Raw genomic sequence first — 12,649 nt, 5'->3', positions numbered from 1 at the left:
ATATGTTTTTGTACTTCCTTGCAGTATACCGGCTGATTTGGGGGGCGGGGGGGTGGATTCAAAACCAACCATTTCTGTTGAATACGCCGCCCTTAAACGAGGATCTGCATTTCAGCCATACCGAGGGAACACCTGCGCCAAACGCGAGAACAAGCCGGCGCGGCTCGAGTATCAGACAACTTGCACGGGACTCTCTCGCGGCAGAGCCCGCGCGGCGGCACGCTCCCCGCCTGTTCGGCTCCGCAGAGCCGCGATCCAGTCCGGGATTTCCGCCGCGCTGCCCTGACCCTAAGCTGTCAAACACGAACCGTGAGATTAATGGGGTGGGCGGTTCGGTATAATAATCGTTTGTTTGATGTGACAAGCTTGATAGGCGTTGATTTACTTACAGACTGATAGGCTTTTAATTGAGCACCGCCATCCCTCGTCACATCAAAGGCATAGCGACTGACAAGAGGCCCCTTTTACTCCCAAGTCGGCGATGACTGACAGATCCGCTGTGTCTAACTCCTTTTTTTCCCTTCTCTTCTGTATTTCCTTCCTCTTTACTTGAGAAAGCAGGGCTGTCGCTGTTTTTTTCTTCCCGAGCTTTGGCGAGGGGCAGGCTGATTTTTTCCGTGGATTTCCGAAAGAGCGACTGACGGGGACGACAACTCTTTAGAGATTTAGTATATGTGGGTCGCTGTTTTTTTTCCTCCCCAAGATGATAAGAAATGTGTTCTGATGTGTTGAGCTTAAACAGGGAGCCTGGGAGGTCAGAAGCGTCATTGTGCTTCTATTTAGTATTTCTTTTAAACTCGTATACCAGCAACGGTTTCTAGATGCAAAGCACAGGCAGCTTTTAGTATTTTTTTTTTCTCAAATATGTGCGGACAGGAATCTGGACTGCCAGCGCTCCTGTAGGGGCAGTGAAGAGGATTTTTTTTCGTCTCTAAAATTATTTTGTGCGTTTAATAAAAGAAAATGCTTTTGCTTTTGCAAAGTCAGTCAGTAGAAAATGTACATAAAGCCGGTCAGCAGAAGGTCATGTCGATATCTCATATGTGCTACTCACGCTCGATTTCTTCAGGTTTGAATCGTCTTTGATCCTGAATAAAACAAATCTTTGACGCTAGTAACTGGGTAGGCTGACATCGCTGTCCTGTAAAAAAGTTTTGACCTGCGTGTAAAATAAAGATAAAACGCTGCGTATCCAGAATTCCTCAGGAAGTGATTGACTTAATGTGTATGAAACGCCGCTGATGCTCATGAGTTACATGTGGTCAGTTATCAGAAAAGTGTTTCTATAAGATTACGGTTGTGTGTTCCCGAAATACAGTACTGTACTCAGTGGTTTGCGTATGTTTTGTTCAGCCTTGCGGTTATAACGACTTACTTTTTAAAGATCAACTTCACTGGTCAGAATTCCCACCTTTCCTGGGATTTTTGCATCGGATGAAGAAACATCTGCTTCACCAGGGGTAGTTTTGTGGGGTTTTTTTTTGTCTCAAAATAAAAAAACATGACTACTGTTTTGCTAACTTTAATATTGTAGAAAGAATGAAATGTAAAATTTGCAGCAGTCAGTTTCAGTATATCTTATGGAAATAAACTTACAAACAGTCATGAGAATGGACTAATATGTAACATAACATCTATATGTATAAACGTGTATATAAGCACAAAGCACAGTATCACAAGGCCAAAGTAGGAACAATCATCTGCCAAAATACATTGTACTTTTTTTCCCTGTGACCACATCATAAATTGCAGCCGGCTGCAGCTACCCAGTAATCATATTTGCAATTAAAATATTTTAAGATCCGTGCCAGCTTCTGAATCTTCGGTTTACCCTTTTATTTTGTGTGTGGGAGAGTTTTCCAGCGATGCCGCTTTCCCATGAAGCAGAGAAACCTCCAGGAGCAGAGAGTTGGTATTGTGTTTATGTGCTGCTGAGGAGGAATCCGCCTCTGGAATGCTTCACGCACAATGTCTTGTCCACGTTTTAAGGAGACAGGACAACGTCCAACAGCTTGCTGGATTTGTATGTAACACCACAGGGCTGTTGGTACTTACAACTGTTTAGGCTCAAGCCATCCATTGGATGCTGTTCCATGTGCAGTCTCTGCTTCATGGTTTGTAGTTATTGTGGACCTGATCCTCATTTCTGGATCTTTCAAACCACAATCTCCAGCCCTGCTCTGAAAGACCCCCAGAGACCCCAAGTCCTTTGGTGTCAGTGGTTAGGTTTTTTATTGGCTTTGACTCCGGTTTTGTAGTACAGTGAAGGAATTGAGAGCAGGACTGAAGGGAACCCATGCTGCACTCTGGCAACAGGACACTAGAGCTCTGTAAGAATATGTGTCAAATTAACTCTAGTATTGTGACGGGCCTGGCTGGTTAGAAAGGTCTCTGAGAGCACCTGCCCAACAGGTGTCTTTATAAAAGGGGTGGAACCCCGACGTCCTGGCCAAATGTCCCATTGGCCCTAACCAATCATGGCCTCCTAATAATCCCCATCTATGAATTGGCTTCATTACTCTGTTCTCCCCCCCACTGATAGCTGATGTGTGGTGAGTGTTCTGGCGCACTATGGCTGCTGTCGCATCATTCAGGTGGGGGCTGCACATTGGTGGTGGAGGAGAGTCCCCATTACCTGTAAAGCACTTTGAGTGGAGTGTCCAGAAAAGAGCTATATAAGTGTAAGCAATTATTATTATTATTATTATTATTATTATTATTATTAAAAGATGAACAAAGCACTACTAGTATGAACACGCAGGTATAAACCTATAGGAGACAGTAAAACAGACCTGCCTGCCGAGACTGAGTTCCTTTTGTATAAAAAACCAATCCTTCGAAAAAGGTTTCATTCTGCACAGGAACTACATTTTAACCAGCATTTACAATAACACCCAAGTGACTCCTAAACCACCGTCACAACCACAGCTGGGAGATTCTTCTCAAAATAGCCATGTCCATGTCCAATGTAGTCACCTCCTTCAATAGCAAGTAGTTATGCAGTTTTTATTCAATAGTCAAGTACTAAAGAGACCAAATATCGTCGAGATCCTTACCGAAAAGAGGTTAGGTTTAGACACAGCACATGCGGCAGTTTGGGATAGTTAGTGAAGTAGTGCCATGGCTCTTGGACGACTGCTGAACTTGATGGGACCAGACAGCACTACTGTAATAATGCATCTAGAGGTTTTATTGAAGATGAAACCATGACAAGACCAACCTGTGCTGACAGAGAAGAATTCTGAGAAGAATGCCCAACTACAGTAATGATCATACAACAAAAGGAAATGAGGGATCTTTGGCTCAATCATCTTGAGACAGAATAAGAAGTGAAAAAAGCACATCTTTCTCAGAAGAAGCAGCTTTTTAACCATTCAAATAGACTTTTTGCACCTCCTCCAAGGAAAGTTTTGAAAATCAAATTCTGTAACTTATTTTATTGGTTTCCAAAGGATTAGGTGAACCGTAATACTGTATTACAGCCCGAATTCTTATTAAAACAAATGTAGCATTGCTGACTTAATTACATGCTCTCATTTGCATGACATCAAATTTCTTCTCTCCTTTGAACTTAATGAAAGGAGTGCTTCTGTTTGTTTTTTTAAAATTTTCTAAACCTGCAGATCCCAGGCAAGTTCATGCAGCTCTGGCTTCCAATTAATATTAACTTTAATTGTTAAAAAGAAGCACATGGGTGCAATTGTGTGTGCGTGCTGGTGTGTACGTGCTTGAAGAGGGATGAAATGGGCGTGCAGACTTCACTTCACAATTTTTAAAACTGAGACATGTCATGAGTCTCCTGAATGAGCCGGTTTGCTGTGTCACAGGCTCCCGTAGGGAGGAGTCATACAAAAAAAAACCTTTTGATGTTGGCTGAAATTTCACAGAACAATGTACAACAATTTCAAGCAGGGCTGCACTTCATTTTTCTTTGGCAACCTACCACACTCAGGGCAATCCCCTGCCTGCTGCTGGTAGATCTTCCGTGTGGAGCACAATAGCTGCTTTTGTTGCCTACAAACACATGTGTACGTGTGCATCTGTGTGTGTACACACAGAGCCGGTAATTCTCGGCATTGAGTGCAAGTCACCCAAGCCTGAAACACGTGAAGTATGTATTACAAGGGATCCACCCGAACAGCAGGGCTCTGCAGATAAACAGATGGACACACAGACAACAGGCCATCATGCTGGGCCATCAGGTAGAGAGGCTGACAGGCAGGCAGGCAGACAGGCAGACAGGAGAGATGTAGGGAAGTAAATACAGACAGATGGAAGGCGAGACAGACAATCTTATCACAGATAAGCAAGTGGAGCGTACAGCACTGGGTGATTGGCAGTAGAGAGGGAGAGATTATACAGAAGAACAAGTATGTAAATATTTTACTTCCAAAATGGAGCTAACGACCTCCAGTGAGGAAAAGTGACCCCTTCGGTCCAGTACGTTAGATAGAGTCATTGATTTACTGATAGACAGGCATGGAATGCTTTTTTTCTTACCGACAGAATACATTATCTGCTGTACTAAGGAGAATTGGTTCACCTCTCCTTTCACCTACAGGAGGTGTTTCCCCTAGAGCCCTGGTAAAGCATGCATAAGACATGAGTCCTTTTTCGTAAAGCTCAGTATTGGCAGCCTTTTTCTTTTACTGGAAGTCTGGATTTAGGGTTAAGCTCTCTAGCCCAGGACAGTGTATGCTTTTCAGCTAAGAAAGCTGTTTTCTTAGGGAAGACAAGTGCACATAACATAACGACATATGATGGACACATAATGCATGGATGCATGCATACTGTTATGCTGTATAAAGTAAAACTCCTACCACATTGTTTTGTACTAGAGTGCACGTCAATCTACAAAAGCACTGGTCCTACCCAACTGATGGGTTTTAACTCTAAAGATAGAAGGAAAATCACTTTTATGGTTTGCAAGGGTTGGTGACTCACACATGTCAGTTACACCCCATAAAAAACGCCTTGTTATTTTTTATTATTATTTCTGGAGAACACACAAGGTACTAGCAGCGTCCTGGCCTCCAGGCTGTATTTTCATACCACGCAGTTCATAAATCAGTCATAGTAAATTAAATGGAAATGATTTACAATGTTTTGCTTTTTTCGCCCTTTATCTTTTTCTTTCTTTTTTAATTTAAGGATTCAATCCATCACTCGCAAAGCTTCACTGATCTACTTAACTTGGAAGGGTGTAACATAAAACCTTGCAGGTATAGCGTAAATATAGCTTGATCCCTTTCGTTATTCTTGCTCCATCGAAAATCAAAAAATGCTTAAAGCCATGCTCTTCCTGTTACTGAGAGATCCCCTGTTACACACGTCAGGGGAGAGAGGGAGTTTTTCTAAGTGGGACACAAATAAAGAGAAGGACTGAAATATATCCCTGACAGCTGGGAAAGGAGTAGGTGTTTCTTTCTATGGTGCACAAATATTAGAGTTTTTTATTTAGCAGATATAAAGTCCCTGAGCCAAGTGATAGCTTCTTGTCTCCGCTGTGTCTATGGATTGGACAGTCCTCTGGGATATACTGCATAGTTTGCTCCATCCCACAAGATCAAAGACAGCCTGCTAATAAACTCCTTGCACTTATATAAAATGGCTGACCCTGCTCTCTAACCCACAGCTTCTCTCTCTGTCTGTGTGGCTGTGTCTCATGGAGAGCAAGTTGGGGTATGCGAAAAGACAAATTCCTAATACAGGAGATTGTATGTGGCCAATGAAGTGATCTTAAAAAAGTGATCTTATAGCGCTTTTCTGGACACTCCACTCGAAGCACTTTACAGGTAATGGGGGACTCCCCTCCACCACCCCAATGTGCAGCCCCCACCTGGGAAATGTGACAGCAGCCATAGTGTGCCAGTACGCTCACCACACACCAGCTATCAGTGGGGAGGAGAACAGAGTGATGAAGCCAGTTCAGACATGGGGATTATAGGAGGCCATGATTGGTAAAGGCCAGGGGGAAAGGACGTCAGTTAAGTGCACATTACGTGCAGTGATTCCTATTCTTGATCCAGGTGGAGCCTGCATTGATGTCTTGCTGTGTAGGATTTTTCCAGGCTGGTGTTCCTGAAGTCAGACATGTCTTTGGGTGGATGTAATGGCATGTAATGGCAGGTAAGGAGCGTTTCAGACCTTTGTGGAGTCCTCAGAGGTGTGGAGATATTGTGGCTGTATCTTGAAGCCATGTACGCTGTCCCCCCACCTGCTGCAGTCCACTCAGCTGAGAGAAACCTTGGCAGTGCTTACTAGCTTCCTTTTCCAGCAGGAGTCACACACTCTCTGTCCACGTAGTGCTGCAGAATCCGGGTCAGCACTGGCCTGATGATCTGCTAGACTCAAGCAGGGACCTTAAATTCTAAGTACGGTGACTGCACATTTTAATGTTCCTTTCCATTTTAGTGACATTTCATTAAGCTATGGATGACCATTCTACATCAAGAGGTAAATTGTCCATACTTCTTTTTTCTGACTGCTCTATCCAATACCGGGTCGGTGGGGAGCCAGAGTCTATCCAGGCAACCAATGGCCGAGAGGCAGGATACACCCTGGATGGGACACCAGTCCATCACAGGGCATACACAGATGCAGACGCGCACATACACTCACATCAGGGTTAATTTTCCCAGAAGTCAATTAACCTACCAGTGTGTCTTTGGACCACTGGAGGAAACCAGAGCACCCAGAGAAACCCCACATGAACATGGGGAGAACATACAAACTCCATGCAAACAGCTCACCAGTTATGGAATTGAACCCAGGGCCCCAGTGCTGCAAGACATCAATGTTAACCACTGTACCACTGTGTCTCTCCAAGAAATAACCCATTTTAAAAATAAGAATTTGCAATGACAATGAGAAAAAGTACATTTCAAATGTTTCTTAAAGGAATGGATCGCATAATTAGCATTTCCTTGATATTTGATTCCTTAAAACACTTATTGTAAATCCAAGTATGTATGTGTGCTCTTTGATATAATCTCTTCAAGATTTCTCTGGGTGGATATGGATGAAGAATGGAATTTATTTTGCCAGTCAGCAGCACAGTTAACTTTAAACTATCCTCAAGTAATGTTTTTCTTTGCTGGCATAGTTGTGGTAACATTCCTAATGACAGAATAAATAGGCACCAGTGAAGAAACTGTGCAACCAAATAACCAGACAGGCATCAAATGCAAAACTAGGAAGGAGCTAGTTTAGCTTCTAGACATTTGTGCACTGATAGCTGGAATATCCCTGGTTCACTGGAGTTTGTCTTTCTAACTGTACTGTTTAAACCCACATTGAAAATACAGAAGAGATATTGTACAATGTGGAGTATTTCCATTGTCAGACCATCTTGAAAACATCCCAGGCAAGCATACTCTGGAGTGGAACAATGTGCGGTTGTTAACTTATCTGTTCGAGGTTTATTTTGACAGCAATGTACTTAGACATATTACAAAACAGTATAAATGATGGATCTCAGTGTTATTATTACTATGAATATTTATTCTGACTGTGCTAAATATTTGGGCAATTGATCATAATTATTTTTTGCAACTTAAATCATTAAATAGATCAAAATACTATGTGGAATTTTGTTTAAAGCTCCTGATGTCATTTGGCTGTGGAATTGCAATTAAGCATACTTTGGAGAAAGAAATATGTCAAACATGCTGTATGCAAATACCAAATACTTCTCAGCAGGACCTCTCTTCCTCGATTAGCCAGCCTGTTTTCATTATTTGTGAGGGATTCATGACACATCTGGCACAGAAGCCCCAAGAAGGAAAGGTCTGGAGCTGATCCATTATTTCCATTCCTACCAAAAAGTGCACTTTAATAGCAAGTGACTGATAGGTACCTAAACTCTCTATGGCACTCTGTATACTGACGTACATATCAGGATCCATTAATTCAACAGGCTTGATAGCATGTAAAACATGAACAGGCAATTCATTTGGAACAAACTCTCTGAATTACAGTGGGTAACCTTTTATCTTCTGTGCAAAATTGAGAGCTCACGTATGCGTAATGCTTTCAAACAAATCTACATTTCATAGAATTATTTTGATGTATATGTATATTTGTGTGCAATAAAAATAAAAGCAATACTTTAGTTTTTTACGGCAGTATACTGGTGGCAAACCATTTACATATATTTTGAGTTTTTATTTCTATCATAGGCCAATCATATACTTGACCCATTTTCACATTTTCAAAAAAAAACAGACAAAAAGACTTTCTATAATGTGCACATGACTAAAAGAAACTCTTTGTGACGTTGTTTAAAAATTAATTAAATACAATTTTGTTTTAAGACTTCTTTTAGTCACATTTGCATACTGATATTTTACTACTAATAATGGTTATTCTCCCCCTTAGATCCCATATCTCTCATATGCCATCTAGTTGTTGTTTTTTTGTCAAATGCTTCAGAAAGCTATCAGGTGTAGATGATGGTGTCTGGTCTAGGTTTTCATGCAGACGTGTTCATCTTCACTCAGAGGACTATCACTTTTCAATCTGACTGTCATGCAAGACAGCAACAGCCTTGTCCCTAGAGAGGCATCGAGATTGCTTACATGAAAATATGGACAATTACCACTGCATTCCTATACTGTATAAAGTGAATCATATTAACAAAAACATTGATCCGTGAGATAAGAGCAAATCCTTTCATGCCTTTAGCTCTTCCAGCTTTTTTCTAACAATACTTTTTCATATAATTGTGCTTTTTCATACGATGGCCTGCAGAATAGAGCGCACTTCATATGATTATCGATGGAGACTGTTTTCTTGAGTTATAAATGTAACTTCCTCAGCAATAGCATTGACATTGCACGTGTTCAATTCTTCAGAATTAAAGCACTAGATAAAACAAAGTGGTAGTTCAGCGTTTTTTTTTTGAGAGTGGTGTCCATGACACCTAACTGCCGAGTCACCTGATGTTACACGTCACCCGATGTTTGCATAGCTCCAGGGCGAACAGGTGAATAGCTACCAGATCACCACTGTGGGTCTGAAACCTCTCTCTGTGAGCAAACAGTAGCTTTCACACACTGGGAAGGTGATAACTCCCATAATCGGGATTTGGGAACTGCCCTCCACAAACACAACTCTCCCCACCTCAACCACCATAAACAAAATTCCGGCCGTCCTGTGGTAGCCGTCTCAAACGGCTTTTGCCTGAAAGCTGTACCACAACTTTGGTTCTGCTTTGTCGGCACACATCACCGTGGCAAGCTGCAAACTTGTGTTTTATTATCCTACCGATTTCCAAACCTGGCTTGGGGAATGATTCCGACACTACCATTGTTGAGAAAGGAGCCGAATCCCTCTTGAAAGAGCTGGGTTAATATATAATTAAGTACATAATTGGCAAACCAAACAATGTTCGTGATTGAGTGTACAGAAGAGAAAAACGCAAACGGAGCCTGGATCCAGACAGGCCTATAAATTATGTGTAACGGTCTGATGTCAGTCAGATATCGTTTCTCAATGTGATCTTAGGCTCTGCGGCCTCCAGTGTTGGTCCTGAGGGAGGGGACAGTCTTTGTTTTTCTAACGAAGCACTTTGATAATGCTGTGAAGCGACTCCGCCTCTCCTGTGATTTATCCTGTTTCGCTTCACACCAGGAAACCCTCCTCGCTACACCAACAACAGGAAGCGGCCATCCGTCAACTACAAAGCAAAACAGCTGTTAACCTGGACATCAAGGCCTGACTTGAAAAGATGCGAAATGATCCCACATTGTCTTTCGACCCCCTCGCCCCCGAGCGCCTTTTAAGTTCTCAAGTTAATGTAGGAGCCCGCGGTCGCTCCAAGAGGTATCTTTTACAACAACAACAAAAAGAAATAGTCGCTTTAAATAAAACCACGCGTTTGGCTGACGTAGCCGTATTTGCAAATGGTCTCGATTCTCAAGTTAAACGGTGGTTTAAAAGTTTTAGAGCTGGGCGCCCAACGATATTTTCGCGAGACCAAATAAATGCAGGCAGCTCTGTCACTCTGTAGTTCAATTTAAAATGACCAGGACGGTCAATTTTAATTGTAAATTCCTCCCGTATTGTTGCATTTAAAAACACTCAATTCCATTCATTACTTTTAGATCCACCAGACACACAATAAACAGGCAAGTATTTTTTTTTAATTGTCTTAGACGATTTAAGAAGGAAAATGAAACGTGGTAATTTAGGAATTTTGTACTGGAACATACTTTCCACGTATTTTAAAGCACTCTTGGACTAGCGAGTGATTCATGAAGTGGACAGGTTTTCGACCTGTCCATTTTTTCTGAATGCTTGAAAGAGTGTAGTTTTTCCTGAAACGTCCTGTGTGCCGACCACACCAAAAGCACAATAGGATTTCACCCCAGTTAACATTACATGAGAATACAACAAAAAGTCTCCGATAATTTAAGAATATTATGTTTAACTTGGACAAAGGGCTTGTGTTTACGCAACATGAGGGTTAAGGTTTCATTAGTAGAGGAAGGAGTATAATGTGTGTTTATTGGCACGAAACCTTTTAGTCATGCGGCTAGGGCAGAATTTAGCGCCGACAAAACTCGCAGGTTAGAATCGGGTTGGCCTTCCTGCTCGACCCCGAGTCTTCCTTTCATCCCGCGACAGACAAGTTTCACTCACAACCACGGGGACTTGTGCAAAGAGCCGCGGCCTTTCAGATGACAGAGCCGCCAAGGACCGAACGGTATAACCACCTGCGTTTTCCCTGACCGCAAGACGCACAGCGGCTCGGTTACCTCGGTTTTGAGAGAACAGTTTGCGGAACGTGAGCATTTTAGGATCAGGCGATTACAGCACCACCGCAACCAACGCAAATTATCAGTAATAACAGTATAACCGGGTAACAGGCAAAAAGGTCAAATATTATTTAATAACTGACAACGTAAACGGAAAATGAAGTCACCGGAAAAAAAAAACAAGAAATTCCTATTAAGTAAGGCGTAATTCTATTCTCAAATGCACAGAATGAAAGCTAAATGCCGTTCTCTGTGTGGTTTTATTAACCAACACCAATAAAGACGGATTCCTAATGCACGAAATTGTATATGGCTAATAAAGTGATCTTATCTAAATACGCCAGGATGTTCATTACGTAGGAAACTGATATAGGGTTTACTGTAGCAACATAACAAACTTTATGTTCCTCGAATTAATCTACAATACAATAGGTTGGTTTGAGAGCATACTATTAAGCATATGCCTAAACATACAAAATAAATACATAGTAAGAAAGTGGACCGACGTTCCTTTCTTCCTTTCACAACAAAGCATTATTTAAAACCTAAGCATGAATTTAATATATTTCAGCTTCCTGGAAAGGGAAGAAAAATGCTTTGTCTACACACTACATAACAGAACATACTGAAATAATTCATACAGAATAGGACTAACCAGAGTTAAGAAGTGGCGTGTATCTGGGTGTTTTTGACTCGTTTCTCATGATACTGTTTTTAAATAAATATACATGAAATAGAGTTTAGCTGAGGTATGTGCTAAGTTTACATTCCCCTGTTGCTGGTTTGTATTCGTTTACTTAGGCGTTAGTGCTTTCGCGTAGGTGATAAGTGATCGTGAACACTAATAATGACAAGCCAAACAGTAAGCCTGTTGACTCGAGGAGAAGTGACTGCATCCTCTTCCCTCAACTGACAGGAGACAAATGGTATTAGTCATCACAGTCAAGGAGCAGACTCGTGACAACTGTTGATTAGCCTGGTGTTAGCTCTCCAGCTCCTCTGTTTTGTTATTAAATAAAAAGCTCATTGTAGCTGCTTTTTTTTAACTGCTCTGCCCGGCTACTGCTAATGGCTAAGGTCATACGAGACATGTCTGAAAAAAAAATACACACAGCGTTTTTGCGTCGTACACGATGTTAAAATGATGACAAATATATATATATATTTTTCAATACGTTTCAGACAAAAGTCTTTGTAAGGTGAGATTTTGCCTGGAAAGGCGAACTTTAGAAGGACATCATGAAACCATTTTCAGCGCTCTCGTTCACGAGCTTTTTGTCCATAGTGTTCTGAGTTTGCAATATTAGCATCAACTATTCGCTTAAAGCGTCCGCTGTCGTTTTCAACTACTAGAGTAAGTTTGACTGTCATTAATACAGTTTACTTTTGGTTGGAATCGTGTTCTTTAGCAATCTTTAATGTACACTAATCTGCATCTTCACAACCCCTCAAGGTAAGCTCTATGACAGTCAAAATGAAGTGTTTTAGTAGTTAATCCATATATTTACACTGTCATAAAGTCATGTTATTCAGAAAAAGAAAAACTAAGTGAAAACAGTGGGACAATGCAAAATGTCTACAACTTGCATAACAATGTATATATTTATGGTACAGCTTTAAAATGACTAATAAACACACATGCTTCATATATTTCATGTACTGTATGTTCTGGACTTTAAACAGATGTATAAATCTTTGTTCTTAGCTGTATTTTGCACACTTTTGGTTTTCATGAGAGGACAATGGAAAACCCAAATATTTTAGCAACTATTCATGTGCAGGTCCTGAGAGAAATAACTTTAAGTCTTCTTCATGGGTTTTACTCACATTTTCGATGTGAGACTTTTGCCATTTAAGCCATAGTGATGTGTTTGAGATTGCAGGCCAGT

At 41.3% G+C, this 12,649-nt stretch overlaps 1 long non-coding RNA gene across 2 annotated transcripts in view; it reads right to left on the bottom strand.

Moving 5' to 3' along the window:
* LOC107077370 (uncharacterized) overlaps window positions 1-964 on the bottom strand; it is a 79,037-nt gene extending 78,073 nt beyond the window's left edge. For both annotated transcript variants that reach the window (XR_011182924.1, XR_011182926.1), the window contains exon 1: window positions 390-964. This is a non-coding gene — a long non-coding RNA (uncharacterized lncRNA). The remainder of the gene's footprint in view (window positions 1-389) is intronic.
* Window positions 965-12,649: the final 11,685 nt, after the last annotated feature.

This window comes from Lepisosteus oculatus, chromosome 2 (genome assembly GCF_040954835.1).
Source record: "Lepisosteus oculatus isolate fLepOcu1 chromosome 2, fLepOcu1.hap2, whole genome shotgun sequence".
NCBI lineage: Eukaryota > Metazoa > Chordata > Actinopteri > Semionotiformes > Lepisosteidae > Lepisosteus > Lepisosteus oculatus.
Note: the sequence above shows the minus strand (reverse complement) of the source record. Positions and strands in the feature narration are given on the sequence as shown.